Here is a 26,645-nt window from a genome sequence, read left to right as displayed (position 1 = left end):
TATATATATATATATATATATATATATATATATATATATATATATAAACTGGATCACTTTGCTGTACACCTGAAACTAAAAACATTGTAAATCGACTTTACTTCAATAGAAAAAGAAAATTTAAAAATAAAAAAGTGTCTAATTTGTTCACACCCTATAGGATTTATAATTTAAAAAGCCATTTATTCATTCTAAACCTATATAATGTCATGATAACTGCAAAATAACTTGTTACATGTGAAGAGGAGATAAAATAAATTAGCCCTCCTACTCTTCCTGTTTGAGCATAATATCCAGTAGGAAGATGAGACATAAAAGCTAATACTTTAATACAGGATACAGATTACTCTTGGCAGCCCCAACTTCAGTATGCTTGCCATTTTCAGAGCTTCTTTCTAAGAGATGTGTCTCAATCAGTGGCTGTATTGGAATTAGAGGACACACATGGCCAAAGCCGATTGGTTTGGATTGGCTTTTGGTCCAGAGGCAGTCTACGTAAACCATAGTTTGGCCAGTTCTATATAAAGTGATCTTGCAGAAAAGCTCTGGCAAAGGGAGGAATGGTGACTAATTTGGTTAGTCAGATCCTATGTCTGGATCGTTTTGAATTTGAGACAGGTAACATAAAGGAGTGGTGGCTGTAGTCAAAGGACACAGAGAGAACTTGAGTTGCAAAGATTAGTCAAGACCTTTCAGTGAGAGCACAGACTAAGAATCAGAAAGATTCTGGGATTGAGAAGACAACCAGATACTTGTACTATGAGAATAACTTTCTCTTAACAGTTTCTGACCATCTCATATTCCTGAGACTGTGGAGAAATTTTTAGGTTTATATAAGGGATTGCTGCATAGAAAGGATTTCTGTCTTTCTCCCAAATAAATTCACATTTTAAAAACATTTTTTATACAATTTTTAAAGGGTACACTCCATTTACAGTTATTAAAAAATACTGGTTATATTCCCTATGCTGTATAATACATCCTTGTAGCCCATCTTACACCCAATAGTTTGTACCTCCCACTCCTCCATTCCTATACAGCCCCTCCCCCACCACTGGTAACCACTAGTTTGTTCTCTGTATCTGTGAGTCTGTTTCATTCTTGTTATATTCACTGGCTTTTTTAGATTCCACATATAAGTGATGTCATACAGAGTTTGTCTTTCTCTGACTTATTTCACTTAGCATAATGCCCTCCGAGTCCATCCATGTTGCTGCAAATGGCAAAATTTTCTTCTTTTTTATGGCTGAACAGTATTCCATTGTGTGTGGGGGTGTGTGTATATATATATATATATATATATATATATACACACCACATCTTCTTTATCCATTCACTTGTTGATGGACACTTAGGTTGCTTCCGTATCTTGTCAATTGTAAATAATGCTTCTAGGAACATTGGGGGTACATGTATCTTTTCCCCACTCCTTCCAGAGGAGGGTTAGAAGGGAAGGAAGAAAAGTTAGAGGAACCAAGTGCTTCCTGTGGAAGCAAGGGAGGCTCTGTAGGAAGTCAGGAAGAGCAGGGACATACAGAAGGAAAGTCAATGTTTACATGGGACCTATGGAAACAGAGTCTGGCTGGCCAGCCTGCTGACTCCAGGGTAATGGAGGGAAGCACCCTCCCCCTTTAGGATCTGAGGTGCTATCCATTCACTCTCTTCCTCAGTTAATCTCAGAGCTTCCTATTCCATGCTGGGTTTTGACTGCCCCCTCCAGAGGAAGGGTTTGTTCTGCACCCAAATGCATTCCCAGGGGCTTTTTCTAAAAGAGCAAAAAGGGGCCTGGTGATAGGGTGTCTGAAGATTAAGGTCGCAATAGGTACCCTCTTCTTCTTTGTAAATAATATTTTTATACTCCACCCTTGCCAACTCAGTCTTTATACATGGAATTCCCCAAACGGAATTTGGGGTGGAGGTTTTCTGTTCTTCCCCCAAGTGGGTGAGCATGTGAGAAAGGTATGTATTTAAATTCACATTTTTTGAGGTAACCCAAATGAGCCTCTGTTCTTTGAACGTAAATACGTTAACGAAAATAAGGATATTCCACCCCATTGACATACACAGAAGTGAAGGTGTGACTTGGCTAAAATTTGGCAAAAGAGTGTACATTAGAACTGCTCTAATTGAAAAATAAAATACTCTTGGAAAGAAATTTGCTTCCTCCATGAAAACCCTGTAAAGATGTATATGTCTGAAAGAACATTCTAAGACTAGAAAAGACTTTAGAAGTTACCAAATCTAATCTCCCCCACAGTTCACAAATCCTGCCTGAACCCTTTTACATCTCTATCAGCTCTATGGATCATGTCACTTTACTCCAGAGAAAAATCAATAGTAGAAAGTGATTAATGAGAAAGCAACAAATTTGGGTGCAAGTAGACCAAGAAACACTGAGGTTTTTATAAAAGTATGGTTGTAGGAGACCTCCAAACTTCCCCTGGAGGATTACTGAACATATTGAGCATTTTTCCTTGATTTTAATTTAGGCTGCATTCCCATTAGAAATTCTACTTAATTAGGGCATTTGTTAAAAGTCCATAATGTTAATTCAATGGAAAAATTCCAGTAGTAGTCTATTAGATTTTTTGTGTTAACATTGCACATTTTTTAGAAATACATTAAATAGACATTCTTATTAAAAGTTATAACTATCACAATCCAAATCTCTATTTCAAACAGCAAAATTACTTTTATTCTTAATTATTCAACAAAGAGATATAAATGTACAATTCATTTAGAAGTTATTTAGCATGTGGTGTACTTGCCTGCTATGACAGAAGAATCAGTGCACATTTTCTCAAAAGGAAGTGAAGATATAGCTTGATTTTTAGTACAGAAACTAAGAGGATGGTTCTTTATCTTCATTATCATGATGTAAGATGCACAAGCCTATGGTATGTCTTTTTTTAAAATACAATAAAGCATTTAAAAAATTTATTTATTTATTTATTTTTGGCTGCGCTGGGTCTTCCTTGCTGTGCGTGGGCTTTCTCTAGTTGGGGTGAGCGGGGGCTACTTGGCTACTCTTCGTTGCGGTGCGTGGGCTTTTCATTGCGGTGGCTTCTCTTGTTGTGGGGCACAGGCTCTAGGCGTGTGAGCCTAGAGCCTAGAGCAGTGAAGCCCATGCGCCACAACTACTGAGCTCACATGCCAGTAGTTGTGGCATGCGAGCTCAGTAGTTCTGGTGCATGGGCTTCATTGCTCTGCGGCATGTGGGATCTTCCTGGACCAGGGATCGAACCCATGTCTCCTGCATTGGCAGGTGGATTCCCAACCACTGTGCCACCAGGGAAGTCCCTGGCATGTCTTATAGCACCAAAATATTATGGTATTTATTAATATGCTTATCTTGGGCATTGTAGAGAGAAATTATTTGAATACATGACACTATATTAGAATTTTCCTATAAATATTTTGATAGCATGATTGGTAGTGACATGCCTGGTTTCCTACTCTTAGGCCTTTCTTGTACCTTAGCTCTAATCAATTCTAATTACAAGTTCATATGTTTATATTTATTTATAAATTGTATACATTTATTACTCTTAACATACCACTCTAAAAAGAACAAACAAGAATAAAAATTTAAAGAATTTGATAAACATGAAATAAACAATATTTTACATATATATTTGATTTTTATATATCATTGGTACAAGTTGTTTTGTCCTTACAGTTGGTGAGAACATCTTGAGTGAACAATGTGATTGACTGTGTCCTTGATCACATTAGCATCTTATTTACTCATCATTTGGCTTCAAGGAACTCCTATACTAACAGTAGAAATGCAATCTCTGTGATTTTCCTTTAGTTTACTTATACCTGCATTGTTCTTTCATTTTTATTAAGAGTTTCTTTGCCGAAACTTATTTTAGAAGAGTTAGTTTAATTAAAACCCGAGAATATAATCCATAAATCTATTTTTCCAGGCTGATGTGAGATCACAGTGTATTCTAAGGCACAGAACGTAAACAAGGGCAAGAAGGAAGGTCTGGATTGAGGCCCATGAATCCATATTTTTAAATGAATCCTCCAGAGGATTCATAGTTTTCAAACCACATTTTGAGATACTACTTCAGACTCTGGAATCAATCAAAACTTCAGACTACTCAAAAAATCTTGAGTTAAGTGCTTGGGTATCTCAGCAACAAAGCATATTTGCTTATAGTTTTGGACTGATTTCACTCCTCAATGAAAACAAATGCACTTCTGTCCTTTCCCTATGAAGCCAAACAACAATCCGATATCTCAGTCTAAGAAGCAGCTCTTCTTAAGGTTTTCAACCTTCATTATGTCCTCCCTGATGCTGACCATACTCTGGCTGGATAGCCGCATGTTATCTATCGCCTCTTGCTGTGTTCTGCAACAACTCCCACTTACTGAACTTCCATGACCCCCCACCCTGCACTGAGGTAGAAAAGAGACCTAAAGTGACTTGGGTGTCTAATGTGTGTGAGATATAATTTTAGGCATTTACATTGATTATCTCAAGTAACTTTTATAATAATGCTAATAGGTAGGTGTTCTTATCCCTGTCTTACATAGGAATAAATATAGGTTCTGAGAGCTTAAATAAATTCAGGTCACTCAGGCAGTTAAGTGGCAGAGCCAGCGTGCCTGATTCAACACTCTTTGTTCTTCCAGTTTATTGGAAAATTGGGACTGACATATATACACTACTATATATAAAATAGATAACTAATAAGGAACTACTGTGTAGCGCAGGGAACTCTACTCAATACTCTGTAATGGCCTATATGGGAAAAGAATCTAAAAAAGAGTGGATATATGTATATGTCTAACTGATTCACTTTGCTGTACACCTGAAACTAACACAACATTGTAAATCAACTATACTCCAATAAAAATTTAAAAAAACAGAACAAAACTCTTTGCTCTTTCAAAGACACTATCCTGCCTTCCCATCAGTCTTTCCCTACCTGGACAGCCTAAAACCCACTAAGCTGTGCACTCCTTTAAGTCCTTTCAACAATAAGAACAAGCTCCTTTCTAATATAACTCTAAAATTAAAAGAAAAATGCTGGTAAAAGAGAAATCTTGTATTTACGAATGCAGATATTTTCTTATGGCTATGTATTAGACATATCACATTTACTTCCACTTTAGCCATTCTTCAAATTTAGAATGGGAATGTGATAAATACCTATCTCTTGAAAAGGAAATGAAATCTAATCTCTTTACCACACTTATGTGTGTGGTTATCTCATAATGGCAACCAAAACAATAAGTAAAGCAGGGAAAAATATCACAGGTTTTGAGTTAGTAAAGTTGAATTTTAATCCACCCATGACTTAACATAAGTAAACCTAAACAAGTTATTTTACTCCACAAGTTGAAAAATCATTACCTGTAAAATGCAGATTAGAACGTATATCAGAGTTGTTATGGGGATTAAATGATAGCATATCTAAAGTAGCTAGGAAAACTAACAATAGGAAGCATGTTTAGAAAAAGAATCAAGGGCATGGGAGAAAATTAATGATAATATATAAAGTGCTGACTTGATATTCTTGCCATTACTGTAAATACATGGACTTTATTGATCATTTTAATCAGTGCTTAATTAGCTCCTGTTCAAATATTGAGATACTTATACCTGTTAAGATATAGCCTTTTTACTGATTCCTAAGTATAAATCAGAAAAAATAAATTGTAACACTCTCTTTCCTTAAAAAAAACTACTCCCTGTGGCTTCATGCTATATGTTTAAGATTTATTACAACAAATATATGAGCTCCTGGACAGCTCAGGAAATAGAATCCTTTCTCTTTGTCCTCTAATTCACTGCATGGAGAAGACCCATTTGCATTAACCAAATAAACAAGGAATGGTCAGCAGAAACACTAATATTAAGCATGCTTAGAGGGTGAAGATTAGTAATTAGCATTAGGTCCCAGGGGAGACAGTGAGCCCATGAGCTGGAGATAATTGTCAGGAACAAGTAATGAGGAATGGGCCCTGAAGCAGAATGTAGCACATGGTAAGAGGTAAAAGCACATTGCAAAATATAATTTGTATATAGCGCAAAGAAACCAAGATCAGTACATACAAACTCTGTGACATGGGGATAAGCACATGATTTGACTAGAATGAAAAACTAGGTCCTGCAAACACACACACACACACACACACACACACACACACACACACACACACACAGAGTTTACTATTGAAATAAAAGGACTATGTAACACCATTTAAAAGATAATCCAAATATTTGCTTCATAGAACTCACAAAAATACCATTTTTCTGTTGTTTGTTTTCATTTATATATTGCTGTGATTCCCATGCTTTGTCATTGTCTATGATTTACAGGATTAAAGTAATTTGACTGAGCTCCTACTATAGGCCAGCCTTCCTTTCAGGAACAGGCTAAACTTCTGTCTTGTAATCAGTGCTTACTACAACTATGATCTATGTATTCCTTTTCTATTTTCCCACTTCTATTGATGAAATAGACTGAAAGATTTCTTGACTTGCCCAAAGTCACACAAGCTACCAAGTTCTGATGGAGCCTCAAACCCATCCTCTTTCAAATGTTTTATACTGCCTAATTATATTTGTGTATTATAAAGAAAATTCATGTTTATAGTAATGTATCTCAAAATAAAGGTGACCATCCAAATAGGTATATTCTGGAGAGAAAGATGCTCTGTAATAATTATACCAGAACAACAGGAATAACCCAGGACTTTAAAAGCTGGACAAAAGGTCATGACAGCAGATTATTTCCAGAAGTTATTGTAGCAATCCCTTTTTTTTTTTTTTTTGCAGTGTGACTTGGCTACTACTCCCATGCATTCTTCCCTCCCCTTGAATCTGAGCTGGCTCTTTGACTTTCTTTGACCCAAAAATGTGACAAAAATGACATTCTAGGATTTCTGATTCTTGGACACTAAAGACCTTGAAGCTACAATTTTGTCTTCTAGGATGTCAGCTGCCATATAAAGAAGTTTGAGCTATCTAGCTAAAGGACCTGGAAAAAAAAGGGGAAAAAGGTCACATGGAAGTGAACTAAAGCCCCACATGATTGAGCCCACTGGTAACCCAAGAAGAAAGATGCCCAGTCACCCCAGACAGCTCCCAGCCTTTTGGGCTTTCCCAAATGAGACACCAAACATGAGAATGAGGCCATCTTAGATCCTTTAGTCTCAATGAAAGCCATCCTAGGTGACACCATGTGGAGCAGAGACGAGCGATTCCTACTAAGCCCCATCTAAATGTCTGATACTTAGAATCATAAAGAATACTGTAGTTGTTTTAAGCCACAGTGTCTTGAGGTTCTTTTATTTCTTTCAAGGCCAACTCAAACCCTACCTCCTCTTTCATGTCTTCTCCAAATACTCCAACCTGTTTTGAACTTGTTTGTTTTCATTGGTCACATGTAACTTCCTACTTTGTATGATTTAATGTTTATGTCTATGTCTATGTATCAGTTAGGATAAAAACTAGCTGCAAGTAACAGAATATACAATTTAAATGGCTTAATCATATAGGAATTTACTTTCCTCATCTTATCAGATATGTGAAGATAGGAGATTACTGGCATTTGACATTTGCTTATCTTCTTAACCATGTCAGGGACATTTTTCAGTTCTCTTAGCCTTTTCCTCATGCTCACAAGCATAGACACAACCATTACAACTTCATTCAATGAAGGAAGAAAAACTATTAATTATCTCTCTCCATTTTTAATCAAAATATCTAAATCTTTCCCTTCATTCTTTTGTATGTGGATATCCAGTTTTCCCAACACCATTTTTTGAAGACACTGTCTGGTCTAGGCACCCGTGTTTCTGCATCGTCTAGTCTAGGCATCACTGTCTAAGATTATTTGCCCATATACATGAGTCAGAAATGTGTCAATGTATCATTTTCCAAACGTGTATAGTAGAGGCAGACAAATAAGGAGGAGACTGGAAATCTCCTGAATGTTGTATAAAATATCCTCAAGAGTCTGCTATGATCTTTAACACAATAATGACTGAATTACAAGACAAATAATAAGCACCAAACACATGCTTTTTTCAATCAATGAAAATATGGTGATCTACTACTTTGTGTCCAAAGCAATACTGTGAAGTAGTCTGTGTAAAGTCAATGACATTGACGGTTCTGGAAAATTATATATTTAATAATAATAATAATAAAATTAAGACTAATACAAAAATTTATCAGGTATATTTCCCCAGTGAGTTCATATGGAGAAAGGGAGTAGAGAGAATATTTCATTAAACCACAAAACTACAAAAACAAAATTATATAATTAACAAAATAACAGAGCTAAAGGCAGTACATTGATTCATGAGGGGAAGCCAGGAAAAAACAGAAGCAACAGGAATAAATTTAAACTTAATATAAAAAAAAAATGTCCCCAAAACCCTAGAATAAGGTGGTAAATCAGAACACAGTGCTGGAAAACAAACAATAACAACAACAAAAAATACTAAGGGACACAGTGAGAACAATGAAACAAAGATCATAGAACATTCTACTAGAGAATATGGCAGACAAGGAACATGACTGCCAAGCTGTTTTCTGAATTAAACACATTTCCTTCTCAAGAATAGTCATCTATAATTTCTCTTATATGAGGAATAAGGCAAGAATGCCCACTCTCACTATTTCTCTTCAACACAGTACTAGAAGTCCTAGTCAGAACCATTAGGCAAGAAAAAGAAATAAAAGGTATACAAGTTGGAAATTTAGAAGTAAAATTATTTATTTTACATATGATCTTCTTTGAGAAAACCCTAAAGCTTTCACACACATGAAAATTGTTACAACAAATGAATTCAGCAGATATACAGGATAAAAAATCAACATACAAAAATTAATTGCATTCCTATACACTAAAAATGAACAATCCAAAAAGGAAATTAAGAAAACAATTCCATGTATAATAGCATCAAAAAGAATAAAACATTAAAAATAAACTTAACCAAATATAGAAAAGACTTGTATGTTGAAAACTACAAAAAATGCTGAAAGAAATTAAACAAGATACAAATAAATGGAAAGATATTTTGTGTTCATAGATTGGAAGACAGCATTGTTAAGATATCAATACCATACAAAGCAATCTACAGATTCAATGAAACCCTTATCAAAATTCCAACACCATTTGGGGGCAAAAATAGAAAAAAAAAATCCTAAAGTTCATGTGAAATCTCAAGAAACCCCAAATAGCCAAAACAATCTTTAAAAACAACAACAAACCTGAAGTCTTAACACTTCCTGATTTCAAAACATATAACAAAGGTATAGTAATCAAAACAGTGTAGTACTGGCATAAAAAGAGATATGTACACCAAGGGAACAAATTAGAGATTCAGAAATAAATCCTCACATATATGATCAGATGATCTTCAGTAAGGTTGCCAAGACCATGCTATGGTGAAAGAATAGGCTCTAACAAATGGTAATGGGAAAACTGGATATCCACATGCCCAAGAATTAAGTTGGATCCTCAACTTACAACATACACAAAAATTAACTCAAAATGAATTAAAGACCTAAACATAAGGCCTAAAACTATAAAATTCCTATGATTAAATATAGGGAAAAAACTTCATGACATTGGACTTGGCAATGATTTCTTAGATATGACACCAAAATTACAGGCAGCAAAAGCAAAAATAGACAAATGAGATAACATCCAACTTTAAAACTTCTATGCAGCAAAACAAACAATCAACACTATGAAAAGGCAACCTAGGGAATGGGAGGAAACATTTGCAAATCTTGTGTCTGATAAGGGGTTAATATCCAGAATATATCAAATACCCGTACAACTCAACAACAACAAAATAACCTGATTTTAAAATGGGTAAAGAATTTGAATAGACGTTTCTTGGAAAAACATATACAAATAGCCAACAAGCATTTAAAAAATGTTCAACTAATCCTTGATTAGTGCTAATAGTACTGATCACTAGAGAAATGCAAATCAAAACCACAGTGAGATATCGCCTCAGACCCATAAGGATGGCCACTATTAAAACTCTCTCTCTCTCTCTCTCTCCACACACACACACACACACACACACACACTCTCACACACACAAAAAATGATAAGTGTTGGCAAAGATAGGAAGAAAATTCAAACACCTGTGCACTGTTGGAGGCAATGCAAAATGGTGCAGCCACTACGGAAAACAATATGGAGGTTCCTCAAGAAAGTAAAAATAGAACTACCATATGATCTAGCAATCCCTCTTCTTTTCTTTTGGTTATATATCCAAAAGAATTGAAAGCAGGATATGAAAGAGGTATATGCATATCCATATTTATTGCAGCTATTCTCAGTAGCCATGATATGGAACAACCCAAACATTCACTGACAAATGCATGGATAAAGAAAGTGTGGTGTACACGCAATGAAATATTATTCAGCCTTGAAAAAGAAGGAAGTTCTGTTACATGCTATAATATGGATGAACCTTGAGAACATTAAAAGTGATATAAGGTGGTCATAAAGACAAATACTTTATGATTCCACTTAAGAATTCTAAAGTAGTCAGATGAGTAGAAACAAAGTGGATTAATGGTTGTCAGGGGCTGTTGGTTTATCTGTACCCTTGATTCCTTAGAGTTGTGATCATTATTTTAGAAATTAAATTCTCAGTCTCAATCTTTGCATTTATAATTTTTTTTTTTTAATGTGACCATGCCACACAGGTTGCAAGATTTTAGTTCACCTACCAGGGATTGAACCCAGGCCATGGCAATGAAAGCACACAGTCCTAACCACTAGACCACCAGGGAATTCCCTAAAACATCTTCTACTATTGAGGTTGGAAAAGTATGTTCTAAACGTATTCTAATCTGGAAGCAAAGTGGAAATCACAGGAGTATTTTATCAAGAATTATGAGATTGGAAAAGCAGCTAAAAAGTGCCAAGTATTCAGATGTTATCATATAAGCAGATTTTGGCATCATTTCTGCCACACTGAGTGAATTAGTTATCTAAATGTTTTTAGGGAGAGGGGTTGAATGTGAGGATCCTTGAAAAGATGAGCTCAGCATAACCAAATATAAAGTGATAAGACACAAGAGGAGACTTCAACAAAACAGCAGATGAGACCAAACAGAAATACATTTCCCAGAATTCCCCTCCCTGTTTAATCCCAGATTGGTGTTGGCCACAAGAGACATTTTTATGAGATTCAGATGATGAACGTGAAGCAGTAGCCACCAATTTTTATGCTGTGAAGGTTGATGTAGAGCATCAGGGCACATGTAGTAGCTCAGGAATGAATTAGGGCAATAACTAGACCAGCATCCTCCATCTCCCGTCTACATCCTCCCCTTCAGTTCCTTTGATTTTGGAGCCAAAATGTGTGTCCTTGTGGTGAAGAGCCCTATCTTCTACCCCAGGTGATCCACCAAGCTAAGGATACAGGTGATGAGAGACACCTGGATCCCAAATATACTCATGAGTTCTAGTTACTGACTTTTTCTGCATCCTGTTTTTCTTCCTGAGTGCCAGTCTGGCTGACCAAAACGGCTTCAGAATTCACACTAGACAGAGAAGCCTAGAGCTGGATCCAATAGGTCTCACAATTATGTAAAGTTTAACTCCTAAAATAAATCCCTTATTCTACAATGGCTGATAACTTGTAAGAGTTCTGCTTCTCTGATCAAACCATGCCTGATTAAAAGGGTCTGCAAGAAAGGCTTTGTAGGGGGTGGTAGGTGAATTGTACTGATGGCCCTGATCATTCATACCCTCTGTCCTGTAACTTTACAGTTCCTCCACACTCTGATTCTGGGCTCATCTGTGTGATTTTCATTGACCAATGAGGTATTAGCAAATGTGATCCAAACTTGAAAAGCATATGTTCATTTTTCCTTGCCTCCTTCCAGAACTGGGTTTTCTTGCTCTTGAATCCCTGCCTCTGGGCTAAATTGCTGAAGGGATAGGAGAGAGACCTCCAGCAAAGCTCAGTCGTCATATCCAAGGTTAACCTAAACTTAAACTGTCCCAAGTCCCTACCCCTGCCCAGGACACATCATTGATCTCATGATTAAGCCCAAGTGAGATTAGCTAAGCCTAGCCAAGATTAGCAGAACGAACCAGCTCTATCTTTATGAGAAATAAAAATTTTAATTATTCAAAGACTTTGAAGTGCTTTGTAATGCAACAATAGCTAATTAATGCAGTAAGCATAGATCAAGTTACCAAAAAGTAATCTTTCCCAGATATGGGGGCTAGGGGAGAACCTAGCACTTATTGACTGCTTACTATGTCATGCCCTATTCCAGGTATTTAATGGTATGCTACTATGTTTAATGCCACAATCATAAAATTGTCTTCATTTGTGAAATGGGGAAAAGACTATGGGTTATTTGTCCACAACTGCAACCTCAACTGGTACATTCTAAAGCCGATGCTCTTACCATTTCATCTCTCTCTAGTAAAAGAAAGACAAACACACGTGTTGCATATACACACATGTAAGCCTATATCCACTTGCCATGATAGGTGAGTAAGGAATAGCTAACTAGTTAATAAAGGCCTACACAGTGTTCTTCTTAGTTCAGTGGCAAGGAATGAAGGGTAGAACATGAGAGTCACACAGGATACTTGTAAAATTTAGTTCCACCTCTTTGTTCTGATATGGTCTCAGTGGACTAAAGGATTGGTGGAGTTTGAAGGACTGTTTGGAATTGACTCAGATACAGGAAGTACTTCCCTTCCTCCCATGGCTGTGAGCCACTGAGCAAAGTGCTCTCCCTCCATGAACCTAGGGAACAGATATCCTCTTTGCGAAGCAAGTCCCATGTGGCTTCAATTAACTTAGAAGAACTTCAGGAGACTGCAGTGGAGCCCCAGGCAAAGATGAATTCCCTGTTAACTGCCACTGGCCCATTCCTCATTAGTTCAAAGACATTAATATTTAAAGCAATTACTGACATCAAGGAGGTAGGGAGAAGATTGATTTTTTCTTTTTTAAAAAAGGATCCTTTCTATATTGGAAGATAGGGGAACTAGAGGGGGAACGGGGCAGAGCAAGTCCGATATTGGGGCTGAGGCCCAGAATTGTTTAACCTTGTGCTCTACTAGATACGGGCAACAAGTTCTGCTAATGGTCTAGATGCAATAAAATGTGAGGCCAAATAAAATAAAAAGAACACAAGTTTGGGGACATTTCATCTTTAGAAGGTGATATGACAGATGCTACAATCATGTCTCTGAATTTCACCATTAGTAGAATATCCAAAGATGCAGAATAGTGGAGGAAATACTGATACTCTCTTTGGACAATGCAATGAAGTTAAAGAAAATATTTAATTTCAGATTTGTTTGGCACTGTTAACAGCCTAACTTGCTTCGAAACCAGTTTGATAAATTCAGGGCCAGTCTTTAAGCCAAGATTAACAGTGTGACTTGCAACATTCCAAATTTTTAGAGGAATAACAAAGATCCATAGGGACTGAGTCATTTTTTTAAAAGTTGAATAGCATTGCTTTGTATTAATGTAGGGTCATTTTTCCAAGAAGGTCCAAGCATTTGATGTTACACTAATCTGATTCAGTATTCTTGAAACACAGAACTCACAGATGACAGAACTGAGACAGATGACAGTGAAGTGGCTAAATCTTTAAGATCATCTCTAAAGGATAAACCAAATCACCGGAGTGAGGTGAATGACTGGAGGAAGACTGAAAATATGATCAAGATGATGGTGTAGAGGGTGGGGGTTAACCACATTTCAGATTTTTAGGTGTTCAATTTCTCTCCCTAGCTATTTTTCACTAAATAAAATAAAAATAACATGATATAGCAGGAAGATCTCAGAAGTGCTTGCCAGGACCACTTTTTGAAATTGTTCAGCCAAACCTGCATTCAGAGGTAAGGGTGCCTTCGCATATGTGATAGGACAGCCACAGGCAGAGGATGAGGTACTGCAATACATATGCCACATAGATGTCACCCATACATTAAATCCAATTTCTGTTTCTATTTATCATTGCACTCCTTATTGGGCTACTCTTTATATTCAAAAGCATCACATTTTCTAGATAAAGTAATAAATATAGCTATAATAGAGAAAGGAAAAATTAAACAAAAAAGATAGCTTTTTCCATGTTTTCCCAAATATGCACCACCATCAGGTCCTGCTAATATTCCCTGAAGAGACAAAAAGCTGTATATACAGCAGTGCAGTACACTAAGTGGAAATCACCTGAAAACCCAGACATCTAAACCCATTTCATTCGGGAATTAGAAACTGAATAACTGAAATTTGAACAATTTAAGTCAATTCTTTAAAGGTTTGTTTGTTGTTATTGTTGTTTTTCAATCTGACCAAGGTCATAAAAAATGAAGTCTTATTTGTGATTTTATTCAGCTTAATTTGTATCTTTTCAACACAGTCCGCATGCAAAACTGTGCAAGTCTATGAGCAAGCAAATTTTTACTATTTCATTACTATGTTATTTTGAAAGGCATTAATACTGGATACTCAACACTCAGTTTGAAATAGGTATTCTTTTCCCCATATTTTGGCAAACAATTTTTATAAATTTATTTCACAAAGAAAAGAACTATTTCAAAACAATACAGGACTGTGAAATTTTGCAAAACAAAAGGGTACGGAAAAATAGAATTGAGTTTTCTGTGTTCTTACAACAGTTCTGTTTAAAAACTTCATATTCTCTATGTCTTTGCTCATTTCTAAGTTATACATTAAGATGTTTAGACAAATAACTACTTAACGGGTGTCCTGCTTCTATTTTCTTCAAAAAACCCTGAGTTATTACAATGCTTTTCTTCTCCTATAGAAATTACCACCCAAACTGCAAAATGACAACTTTCCTGTAACTAGAACATAATTATTGCTTTTGTTGCAATCACAAAAGAAAACCCAGTAGGTTTAAATATTATCTTTTGTTACTGCACAATCTAAAGACATCACCTCTAACAGCAGATTACAAAAAACAGGACATTTCTTTTCTCTTTGGTTGCTGAGTAGCTGAGTCAGGCCATATGAAGTCAATTGTTGCTATGACAACATATGAAACAGGGAGAAGATAACATGTCTAAATACAGAGAATTCACTTGCCTATGATGATCCATTTTTTTCTTTGATAGGACACACATGCTTGCATAGGAGGGATAGATGTACCTACTTTAATTACCAAATATTTAAATTATATTAATAAAATCGGGCGCCTATCATTGTTACTCAAAAACTAAAATCATTAATCATCTACTTGAACTACATGAATTTTTTTCACCTCTTTATTTTGCTTTTTGATTAAAAGTGACATGGGTAAATAACACATCTTTATGTACTCTCCTTCTACCGTCACAATGTGAAATAGACCCATATGTTAAGAACGTAAATTAAGTTTTCACTATGGCGTACTGTAATAAATATTTTACTATTCGATAGTTATACAGCTGAGATATAGTGATATAAGCCAGGGAATGTAAAAGCCACACTAACTCATAATTTCAAAGTGTTATAATTCAACCATACAAATTTGCCCTGGATTGAAATCAGTCACACACAGTAACTATGCACACAGAAATTTATTTTCAATCAATTTGTAAAAAACTATCTGTTATTATTTCTTACTTTTATGACTGCAAGTCATCAACTTACCTGGTGGATAATTACTTTCTTCTACATTCACATACTAGTTTATTTTATTGCAGGAGTTACCAACCTGTGAGCTGTGTCTACTGGTCAATTCAATTTTTTTTTCTTTTTTTTTTTTGTCCTTGCCATGTGGCCTGCAGGGGGAGCCCAGCTCCCTGACTAGGGACTGAACTAGTGCCCCCAGCAGTGGAAGCGCGAAGTCTTAACCACTGGACTGCCAGAGAAGTCCCCCAAAATTTAAAAAGTGAACGCTTGGGAAAATATTCTCATAGTCCTTATCGTTACATGATAAGGCACACAGCTCTGAAAATGGAGGATTTAATTAGCCCTTTATCCAAGGAACTCATAAACTAGAAAAACATTCTCAGTAGTGATACTAGTAGCTGCCTAAATTAATGTGAAAAAAATTATACACACACGTGTGGAATTCTTAGCATGATATAGGGAAAGAAACATGAAATATGTGGTTTTGAATTCTGCATCTGCTAATTATTCATCATGTGAATTGAGGTAAATATGTAAGTTCTGTAACCAACAGTTTTCTCATCAATTAAGTAGGAATAATTGCAACAACATATGAACACAATACACTAACGCAATGTCTGAGAGAAATTGATTAAGACAAAAGAAGGAAAGTGCTAGAAGCCTGAAATGGTATTAGTATTTTTATATTTATGTTTTTCATTTCCCATATCACATGCAAGTTCCTTTTTTGGCCAACTGGGGAAGGGAATTCTTGGAAGCACAGTTCTCAGATTAACCAAGTTGAAAATAGAATGATACAGCACAAAGAGAAACTTCCCTTTCTCAACTTTATAGTTACTCTGAGGTTGCTTTCATTTTTTTATGTTTAGAACTCTGGTATATGGAAAGAAGTATGGATTCAATTTTATCTTTTCATTTTATCATTTATTAAAATCTTTATTTTTCCCCACTGATTTAATATGCATTTTTATTCTATCCCAATTTGCATTTTGGTCTGAGTTTCCTATTCAGTTCCATGATTCTTTTTATGTTCCAACAACAACATGTTTTAATATTTGGCAGGGCTAGTGTGCCCTAACAGCTAATTTTAAGGTTTTTTTAAAAAATTTAACTTTGTTTAACCCAACTTTATTGAAATATAATTGACATATAACATTGTGTAAGTTTAAGATTTGCAATATGATTTGTTTCACTTATATATTGTGAAATGATTAACACAACAGGGTTAGTTAATACCTCCGTCACCTCACATACCATTTCTTTTTTGTGCCGAGAACATTTAAGATCTACTCTTAGCATCTTTCAAATGTATAACACTATATTATTAACTATGTAATGTTACCATACTGTACATTACATCTCTAGAACTTATTCATCCTATAACTTGAAGTTTATACTCTTTGAGCGACTTCTTCCCAACTCTCCCACTCCTCAGCCTCTGGCAACCACCATTCCACTCTGTTTCTATGAGTTTGACTTTTTTGGATTCCACAAAGAAGTGATACCATACAGTATTTGTCTTTGCCTGTCTGACTTATTTCACTTAGCATAACACATTCAAGTACCAACCATGTTGTCACGAATGGCAGGACTTCCTCCTTTCTTTCTCACTGCTGAATAATACTTTTGTGTGTATCTCATATCTTCTTTATTCATCCATAGATGGACACTTAGGTTGTTTCCATACCTTGGCTCTTGTTAAAAGGCTGTAACAAACCTGGAGGTGCAAATATCTCTTCAAAATCCTTCAAGTTATTTTTTCATTTCTTTTGGCTATATACCCAGAAGTGAAAATGCTGAAACATATGGTAATTTTATTGTCTTTTTTTTTTTTTTGAGGAGCCTCCATACTATTCTCCATAGTGGCTGTACCAATACATTCCCACCAACAATGCACAAGGGTTCTCTTTTCTCCACATCCTTGCGAACACTTAATCTTGTCTCTTTGATAATATCTATTCTAACAGGTGTGAGGTGGTATCTCATGGTTTTGATTTACATTTCCCTGATATTGAGCATCTTTTCATGTACCTGTTGGCAATTGGTATGTCTTTCTTGGAAAAATCTCTCTTCAGGTCCTTTGCCCATTTTTAATTGGATGATAATTATTATAATTATTGCTATTGAGTTATGAGTTCTTAGACATTTTAGATACTAACCTCTTCAGATAGATGGTTTGCAAATGTTTTGCTCCATTCTGTAGGTTGCCTTTTCATTTCATTGACTGTTTCTTTTGCTGTGCAGTAGCTTTTAAGTTTGATGCAGTGTCACTTGTTGGTTTTTGCATTTGCTGCTTGTGCTTTTGGTGTCATATCCAAAAAATCATTGTCAAGACCCATATCAAGGAACTTTTTTCCTATGTTTTCTTCTACCTACCTCAACTCAAGAATTAGAAGAGGAAGACAAAGTAGATGGAGAAAGAAAACGAGAAAGAGAAAGGTGAAGAGGAAGAGAAGAAGGTGAAGGAGAACAAGGAGACAACTAGAGAATTTTAGAGCTGATGATAGTAGTTTTTCCCAGAGAATCTAATGAGAAAAGCGTTCCTAAAGTAAATGATGTAGGCTTCATTTGGGTTAAATGTCTTCAAAATTGGAGCTATATCTGTCAACAAGCTAGCCGCATGTCAATTCAGTAGTAAGCATATAAGCATAGTCAGTCAGTATTCACTAGTTAAATCAATATGACTCTTTTCAAAGAAAAAAATTACTGGCATAAGTGTCATTTACCCCTTACAATATACTGCAAGAAAAAGTAATTTAAGCATTTTGAAGTTGAAAGCTAACTTTTAATGCAAGAAATACCTGAATTCTATGGTGAAAATAGAAAGGCAAATGAGCACTTGTGATTACCTTCCATCCCTCTCTCAATCATTTTAAAAATGATAGAATACATACAAAATAAAAGTAAGTTCACAGGGAAACAAAGAACAATGTCAAAATTAGAAGAGAATGTTAAGGACTTTACAGATAATATAAAGCAGAGGAAATTATGTCAAAAGTGAATCCCAACTGGGGTGAAAAACTTCAACACAAAATAATTAAACACAGAATCACTTAAAAAATGTTTTCCTAACAGAAACCTGAAATTATCCCAATCAGATGCACCAGAGGCTGGAAGCCAGAGCTGGATGGTCAGTGAGATAGTTCATTAAAGTCTGTGGAAAAACTGCAACAGTCTCCTACTCTCAGTGATCCCGGTTCTGATTTTTCCCTCAAGCTAAATGCACAAGAATAGATTTCTGAATAAAGTAGTGAATCTGTTGTTAGGTATTCCCTAAGCAAATGTTGGAGCCAAATCGAAGCTAAAGGATGTCTCAAATTGAGGAGGCAAGTTTACCTCATACCCAAGAAGAAAGGCATCCTGATTACATGTTCCCACCCTGTTCTTTCACAGAAGCTCAAAGTTCTATCAGAATCGGAAATTGCTGCCAAGAAAACAGAGGATATTTGCTGGCTATGTGAAAACACATGCCAGAAAAATACACCACTCTATCAAGAACCTTACACAAGGAACAGATAACCAAGATTTTCCATAAAACATTTAAAGAAAACGATAGCATGAAAGAAAGACATAATGAAAAAAAACACCAAGGCTGACTCTCCAGGGGAGAGAATATATGTAGGAAACAAACATAAACGTTAAGATAATTAAAATTGGTATCCTCAGAAAGATCTATAAAACAATAACTTCTTGCTGTAAGAGAAAAGCAGAGTTCTTGGAAATTAAAAATATGATTTCAGAAAAATGCTAATAAATCAAAATAATAATTGGTAAAATTGATTCAACTGAAGATAAAAGGACAGCACTAGAAACCAAAAGATATTCCCAAAGTTCCATGTAAAAACATACATGAAATGCAGATTCAAGAAATACAATCCAATATCAATCAAAAGGATAGAAACAAGAAGAAGAAAGGGAAAAAAGCCCTGGCTTCCATTAGGTCTAGTCCTACATTACTTTGTGCCACAAGATTATTGATAGAAGTATACATTTCCTTCAGAGAAGGAAAATATATAACTTCAAGATGTGGTCTTGTCTCCCTGACCCAGGAAAGTCAATCATATTAAGCAAGAGAACATTTTTCTAAATCTGGCTTATTTGGGAAATTGAAACCATTCATATTATTGTAATCATGAATATATTTGATTTTATTTCAGTCACAATATTAGTGAGGTAACTATTAGCTGTATATGAAATAGACATAAGAGCATTGTATAATGACTTAAGTGTAATAGAAGTTTATTTCTCCTGTAATAGCCTTAACTGGTCCAAGGTTGAAACGAACAGTAGGCAGCTCCACACAATCATTGAAGGACTCACATGAATAGATGTTTTGCCATCTTCAGTGAATCAAGTCCAAGTTTGATAACCCTAGTCATCTCCATCCAGTCTGAGGAAACATACCAAGGAGCCCTCACGAGGGGACTTCGGAGACCAGCCCTGGAAGTGACAACTTTTTCTTATGCTATACTGTTTAGACATCACATGAGTATATCAAACCGCACAGGAATATGGAAAATGTGGTCCAATGATGTGCCCAGGAAGAAGAGTAAGACATGGATTCTGGTGAGATTCTAGAATAGCCATCTTATTTTTCAATGTCTACAATTTGCTTTTTTTCAATTTATTATTGCCCATGTTAATCATGTATTATTTGTTTTGTCATCTGCTATATTGGATGTTTTAGTTTTTATTTATGTTCTGTTAGTGTTTATATTTAAATTTATAGCAAACAGTTTCATTTAATGTCAAAAAGTAATCATTATCTAGAGCCCCTTCTTCTGACACAGATTGACCATTACCTCACTTTTACTTATTTTCTTCTTATACAAACCCTCCAATCCTGCTAGTTATAATTTACTCATTTAAAAAAAAATTTTGTACTATTGTCTATGAATTATGGTTCTATTTTTAAACCCTTATGTAACAACTGAACTTTAATTTCATGGCCTTTTTACTTGCTAATCATTTTTTGTATATTGTGTTTTTCTCAAACTATCACTCAGTCTTGGCTGGAGAACATTATGAGTAACAATTTTCAGAGAAACTAGTGAATAGTAAATTTCTAGATACTAGAAATGTATTTTTTTTCTCTCATGTGTGGAAAATATTTGGATTGTTTTTGTAGTCCTAAAGACATATCCTTCCTCTGAAATGGAGGTATCAGAATAGTCACAGAGGCAAACCACTAGGAGAGAACTGTTCCAGGTGAGCAGGAAACCCAGGGGGCCCCTTAGTCATTGAGAAGCCCCATGGCAGTGATATGTAAAGCATATCAGGACTTTGTATGGAACATACATGAGTTTATCCTGTGACAAACACTCAGGAATAACTGGAGAAAATTTGACAGGGGCTAATTTCTGGTATATAACCTAGTAATGGGGTTCATGCCTTACTTGTTTCCATTTAAAAAGCAAGAGTAATCTCATTTTTTAATCACAAACTACTGAGAAGCACAAAATATATATTAAATATTTACAATGAACAAAATAATGAGAACTATTCAGAATCTTCTTTGAGCACCTAATATGTGTCAGACCCTATAGAAGACCTTTTACAAATGTCGTCTCTAAGACAATCAACAATTCATCAAGGTCTGGATATTATTTACCTTTTACACATAAAGAAACAGACTCATTGGATTGTCTTGTTCAAAGTCTTACAGCTAGTTAATGGGATTCAAAACTAGCTCTGCCTAACTGAATTCCAGGCTCTTCTCCATAAACTGCTCATCTTATTTTAAATCTAAGACTCAGTTTAATTTTATCTCATTCAAGTCAGCTTTTGACTGCTCTGTAAGTGCACTGTCCAATATGCTAGGGACACACTGAATGCTTAAAATGCAGCTCATCTGAACGTGCCATGTTGTAAGTGTAAAACAAAAGGATTTAAAAGAGACTACAAAATGTAAGATACCTAATAAATAATTATATTGATTACCTGTTAAAATGTTACTTTGGATATATGGGAATAAATAAGATATATTATTACAATTAATTTAACCAGTTTAATTTTATTTTTTAACGTGGCTACTAGAAAATATTACATGTGTAAATGACTCACATTGTATTTCTGTTAGACAGTGCTGCTCTACAAAGAGCTAAATTTTGAAAAATATGGATTACCTACAGGATAACCCAATTGGTCAATATCCATGGTAATTTCATGATTAATCCCTTTATTCTTTAATTCTTTTAACAAATATTTATCAATTACCCATTTGTGGATAAGCTTTGTGTTTTAGGCACTGAAAAAAGATCAGGAGGAAAAATCAGAAAAAATGTCCCTGACTTCATCACACTTACATTCAGGCTGTGAATTCTGACAACTGGTCTTTGACAATGCTTTCTGTGCTAGAATATTGTCCAACACCAGCTTTTCTGTGACTCATAAAACTAAGAGCCCTAAAACTTAAGTTACTAATCAACTCAGATTATAAAATAGGTAAAATAGGTACATGGAAGAGGGATGGGGCCAAAAATATTTAAAGAATCAAATGATTTGTCTTTTATTTGCAAAACTACAGTTGCTAAAAAGGTCCTTTTAATGGTCTGGTAAACCATTAAAAGGTAGCTTTATAGAGGCTCTGGTATGTAGTACAGATTATTTCTGACTGAAAAATTACTATACAACATTCTATAAATGTCACAGTGTCAGGCACCTCAAGATGTTTTAATATTTACCTATTAGCTATAGATTATAGAAGTCATTGAACCAAAATGAAGGTTTACAATCTTATAAAGGAGGATTTGATGAATTATCTCAAAATTCTTACGTGTGGGCAGGCTTCTAGTTTTTTCTTTTTCCTCCTTTTGTTTAAACCAGTATATATCGGGCACTGTGCTAGTGTGCTTGTTTTCATGTTATCACAAGTTATCTCACTTAACTGATGAGAAAGCTGGTAGTCGCAGGAGTTAAGTGTATTGTCCTAATTTCACATGATCATAAGCACACATGTACAATTCAAAAATACATTTTCATGCTTCTTTCCCTATAGTACACTGAATATTCTATGTTTTCCCCCCAAATTCCAGAATTTTCATATAGTCAGGTTGTATAAGCTATTTGCCTACGTGTCATTTGTTGAACCCCCCTCTAATTCAGTTTCCATACATCTGGGTCCCAATAATCGCCTTACCTGCAGGTTCAAAACCATCTAATAATTCTTTTAATTTCCAAACTTCTGAAACATTTTTCAATCTCTCTCTCATTTTCAGCTGTTCTTAGACACGCATGATCCACATTCTTTCATTCCAAAGTTCTTTAAACTTCTCTCCTAACTTTTCTGTCAGATTCAATTTTCAAAGATATTTGCTGCTTCTCTCCCCTTCTCTCCCATCTCAGCTTTTCACTATTTAGATCAATTTAGCCTCTCTAGATTATATTTCCCTATTTTTCAGGACACAGATTCTACATGGCATGGAAAAAAGTCCAGAATGTTAACCTGGTGAAAAAGAATTTATTGTCTAAGAAAGGGTACAATAAGGAGTAGGAAGAGAAAGTAATATGTTAAATACTTATAACTCAGCATTTCATCTTTTATCATGCCATATTATGTAATGCCAGGGCTGTCATGGCTACTTCAGTCCTTTTCCTAAACTGTAAGTCTGCAATAAGAAACCTAAGAGCGCTCACTTTAATTGCCTGTATACCTGGATCTCTGTATCAAAGTTCTACTGCCAGATGAGATATGGTACTATTCTATCGTGTGGGTTGGTTATTTCTGAATCAGAATTAGGTATTTATAAGCCCCTTGGAATGCTTACCAGCATATACCTCAGGGTTGTGTGTGTGCCCAGTGGAATATACTCTACCCTAGCATTAGGGCCTAGCATCACCTGTTACCTAAACTTGCAGTAAGCTCATTGCCTAATCCATCTACTGTCTCATTCAACCAATGTACCTCCATGTCACTCACTTCCTTTTCTAAGACTACTTCATTAAGCTAAATCCACTCCATGCCCATTTTTCCCCCACTGAGCTATAAAACTTGGAGTAACAAATGGTAAATAACTGATCACCTTTTTCATATAATGATTTTTAAAACTACACTTATGGTAAATGGGACTGTGAATAGCAAAAAAACTAAATTACAGGTCTATAGATAATTCTCCAATTATTTCAACTGCTTTGAGATATCCCTCACTTCACTTTCTAAAACAGATTCCAGCAAGCAGATAAATGAAACCAATTTAAGCATCATTTTTTAAAATTTTGTCTAAATTCTGGTAGTTATGTGGTGAATGCCCAAAAGACTAGGAGAAAGAAGAAGACAAAGTAAAAGCCTGGATAATCCATTTTCTAGAGAGTAATCATTTACTGTGTCTTTCCATTTTGTTATTCAATCCATCTAGCCCCTGTGCCAAAACTAAATTCTTCTGATTATGTAAATTAATATCAAACTGCTATTTTTTTGATAGGCAAAGTCCTGGTTCTTATGTCTTAGAAAAAAATATTTTTAATCCTCTCTTTGCTCCCTTCTTCCTCTGTACCCTCCCTCATCTCTATTTACATTTTGCCATTTGTGAACAGTTTTGTTTCCACTGAGACAGCTGAGTTGGTATTATTACATTTCAGTGGATAGTTGTCAGTATTGTTTTGCAACAAAATAATAAGAGCTGCTAGTGTTTAGTCTAGGGCATACCACCATACACATGCACAAATGAAACAATAAAGAAAGAATTGCTCAAAAGTACTATGGAGGTTTCTAGTATTTCTTCTTTTTGTAAAGTCATTCCCAAACAGGAAATACAAAATCCAGAACTTGAGCCTTGCATACACAATCAGCAACCAATTACAATTCTAGGCTTCAGATCACTCGGCATCCCGTTAACAACCACCTGCCTGGGCTGTGAAGGCCCTGGAAGGTTGTTTCCTCACTGTGAATGAGCCAGGATTTATGCGACCTTTGCAAAATCAGACAAGGAGCCTACACAGATAAAATGTCTATATTCAATAGGCTTGAAATGTCCACAGACTATTAACCAATTGGAGGCATCACCTTTATTATCCCTTCTCAATTGCATCTCTCCTTCTCATTTAAATTAATGTCCAAAATACCTTTAAGGCAGGTTTTAATATATAACTCTGTTACACAAAGTGCACACACACAAATACGCATTTAGTAGTTGTCTCTATACAACCTGCTAGAACACAGATGTCCTTCTCTAAGACATAATATATGGATGAGGATGACAGATTATTTCTTATTATGGCTTATTATTTAGTCAGGCAGTAAGTGAATATTTATTGAGTTCTGACTTTGTACAAGGTCTATGGTTCAATGTGATAAATGTGTGTACAATGAATGTTGTTGAATAAAAAGCATGACTTCTGGCTTCTAAGATATTAAAATCAAATTAAATTATAAAACATAAAATCATACCAAACTCACTGATACATTAAAAATATAGATAAGCCAAAAGGAAAAAACAGCCATGAAGTTACCACCCAGGTAACTCATTATTAATGTTTTGGTAAGTATCTTTCTCTGTCTAACCCACTGTGTTTCTGCCAGTCCCTTGCATGCCTATGACCTATTATTCTCATTGAGAAGCATATAGTGAGCATCTTTCTCTATCAAACAGATTGCCATATTCATCCTAATAGAACTATAGCAAACAATTTGATGAATGCCCCGTAATTTATTTAACCAATCATCTTAATGGATATGAGGGCTCTCTCCAAATTTTAATTCACAGAATGTACGTACACACAAACACACGGAGATTTATATATATGTTTGACAGTATCATTAAGATAGATATCTATCACAAAGGCATGAACATTTTTTAAGTTTTAAAAAATTTTAATATTTAATACTTATACAGAAATGTAAATACATCAAAGTGTAAACCTGGATGAATGTCCACAAAGACAGCACACCATTATAGCACCCATTCCAAGAAACAGAATATTACCTATAACACAAGGCCCATTCTGAACCCCCTTTCCAGTCTTACTCCCCCAGAAGGGTAATCATTATCCTGATTAGAAAACAGAATACTTTACATAAATTAAGTGACAAGTTAGGTTCTCTTTTGTACCCAGCTTCTTTGTGAAATCTACATTGTTATAGATTAATCATTTGCAAAGCTATATAGTTTTCCATTTTGTGAATATGCCACAATTTACTTATCCATTACGTCTGGTGAACGTTTAGTGTATTGGACATTCAGCAAGTTCCAGTATGTGCTATATGAATAGTGCTCCTGTGAACATTCCTATTCATGTCTTTCGTGAACATGTATGCATATCTGATGGTTATGAGTGGAAATTCTGGGGGCTAGGAAATATATATTTAACTCTAGTAGATAAAGTAATTAAAAACTACTACAGATTGTAACAAATTACCCCAAAATTAGTAGTTTAAAACAACAATATTTATTATCTCAATTTCTGTGGGTCAGGCATCTGTGTACAGGATAGTGAAATGCCTTTGCAATCAAAGATGGTCAGGTTTGTAGTCCTCTCAAGGACTGATTAAGTAAATCTACTGAATAAAACTTTCCAAACCTCAGTGGGTAGCAATGTAGACTCCACAATGCTAACTCTGGTTAGAGTTCAGATTTAAGTATACAAGTACTCGATAACAATCACTCACTCTTCTTCATATGTCCCGTTCCCCTCTCCATATTCTTTAAGGACATGTACAAATTAAATGATTTGTATATTTCAAACTTTACTAAGAACATAAAAGAAATCCAGTCACAAGGTAAGAATTTAACAGGTCATCTTTTTACGCTATTCTAAAATTTCAGGACACAATAAAATTGTATATGCATTAGTTAAAAAATAATAGATGCAATAATAAAGTCCAAAACACATAATGGCTCAAAACAGTGAAAGTTTATTCTCATTCAAAGAAAGTCCAAAATGGGCTTTTTTTTTTTTTTTTTGCGGTACGCGGGCCTCTCACTGTTGTGGCCTCTCCTGTTGCGGAGCACAGGCTCCGGACGCGCAGGCTCAGCGGCCATGGCTCACGGGCCCAGCCGCTCTGCGGCATGTGGGATCTTCCCGGA

The sequence above is a fragment of the Physeter macrocephalus genome, chromosome 12 (genome assembly GCF_002837175.3).
Source record: "Physeter macrocephalus isolate SW-GA chromosome 12, ASM283717v5, whole genome shotgun sequence".
NCBI lineage: Eukaryota > Metazoa > Chordata > Mammalia > Artiodactyla > Physeteridae > Physeter > Physeter macrocephalus.
Note: the sequence above shows the minus strand (reverse complement) of the source record.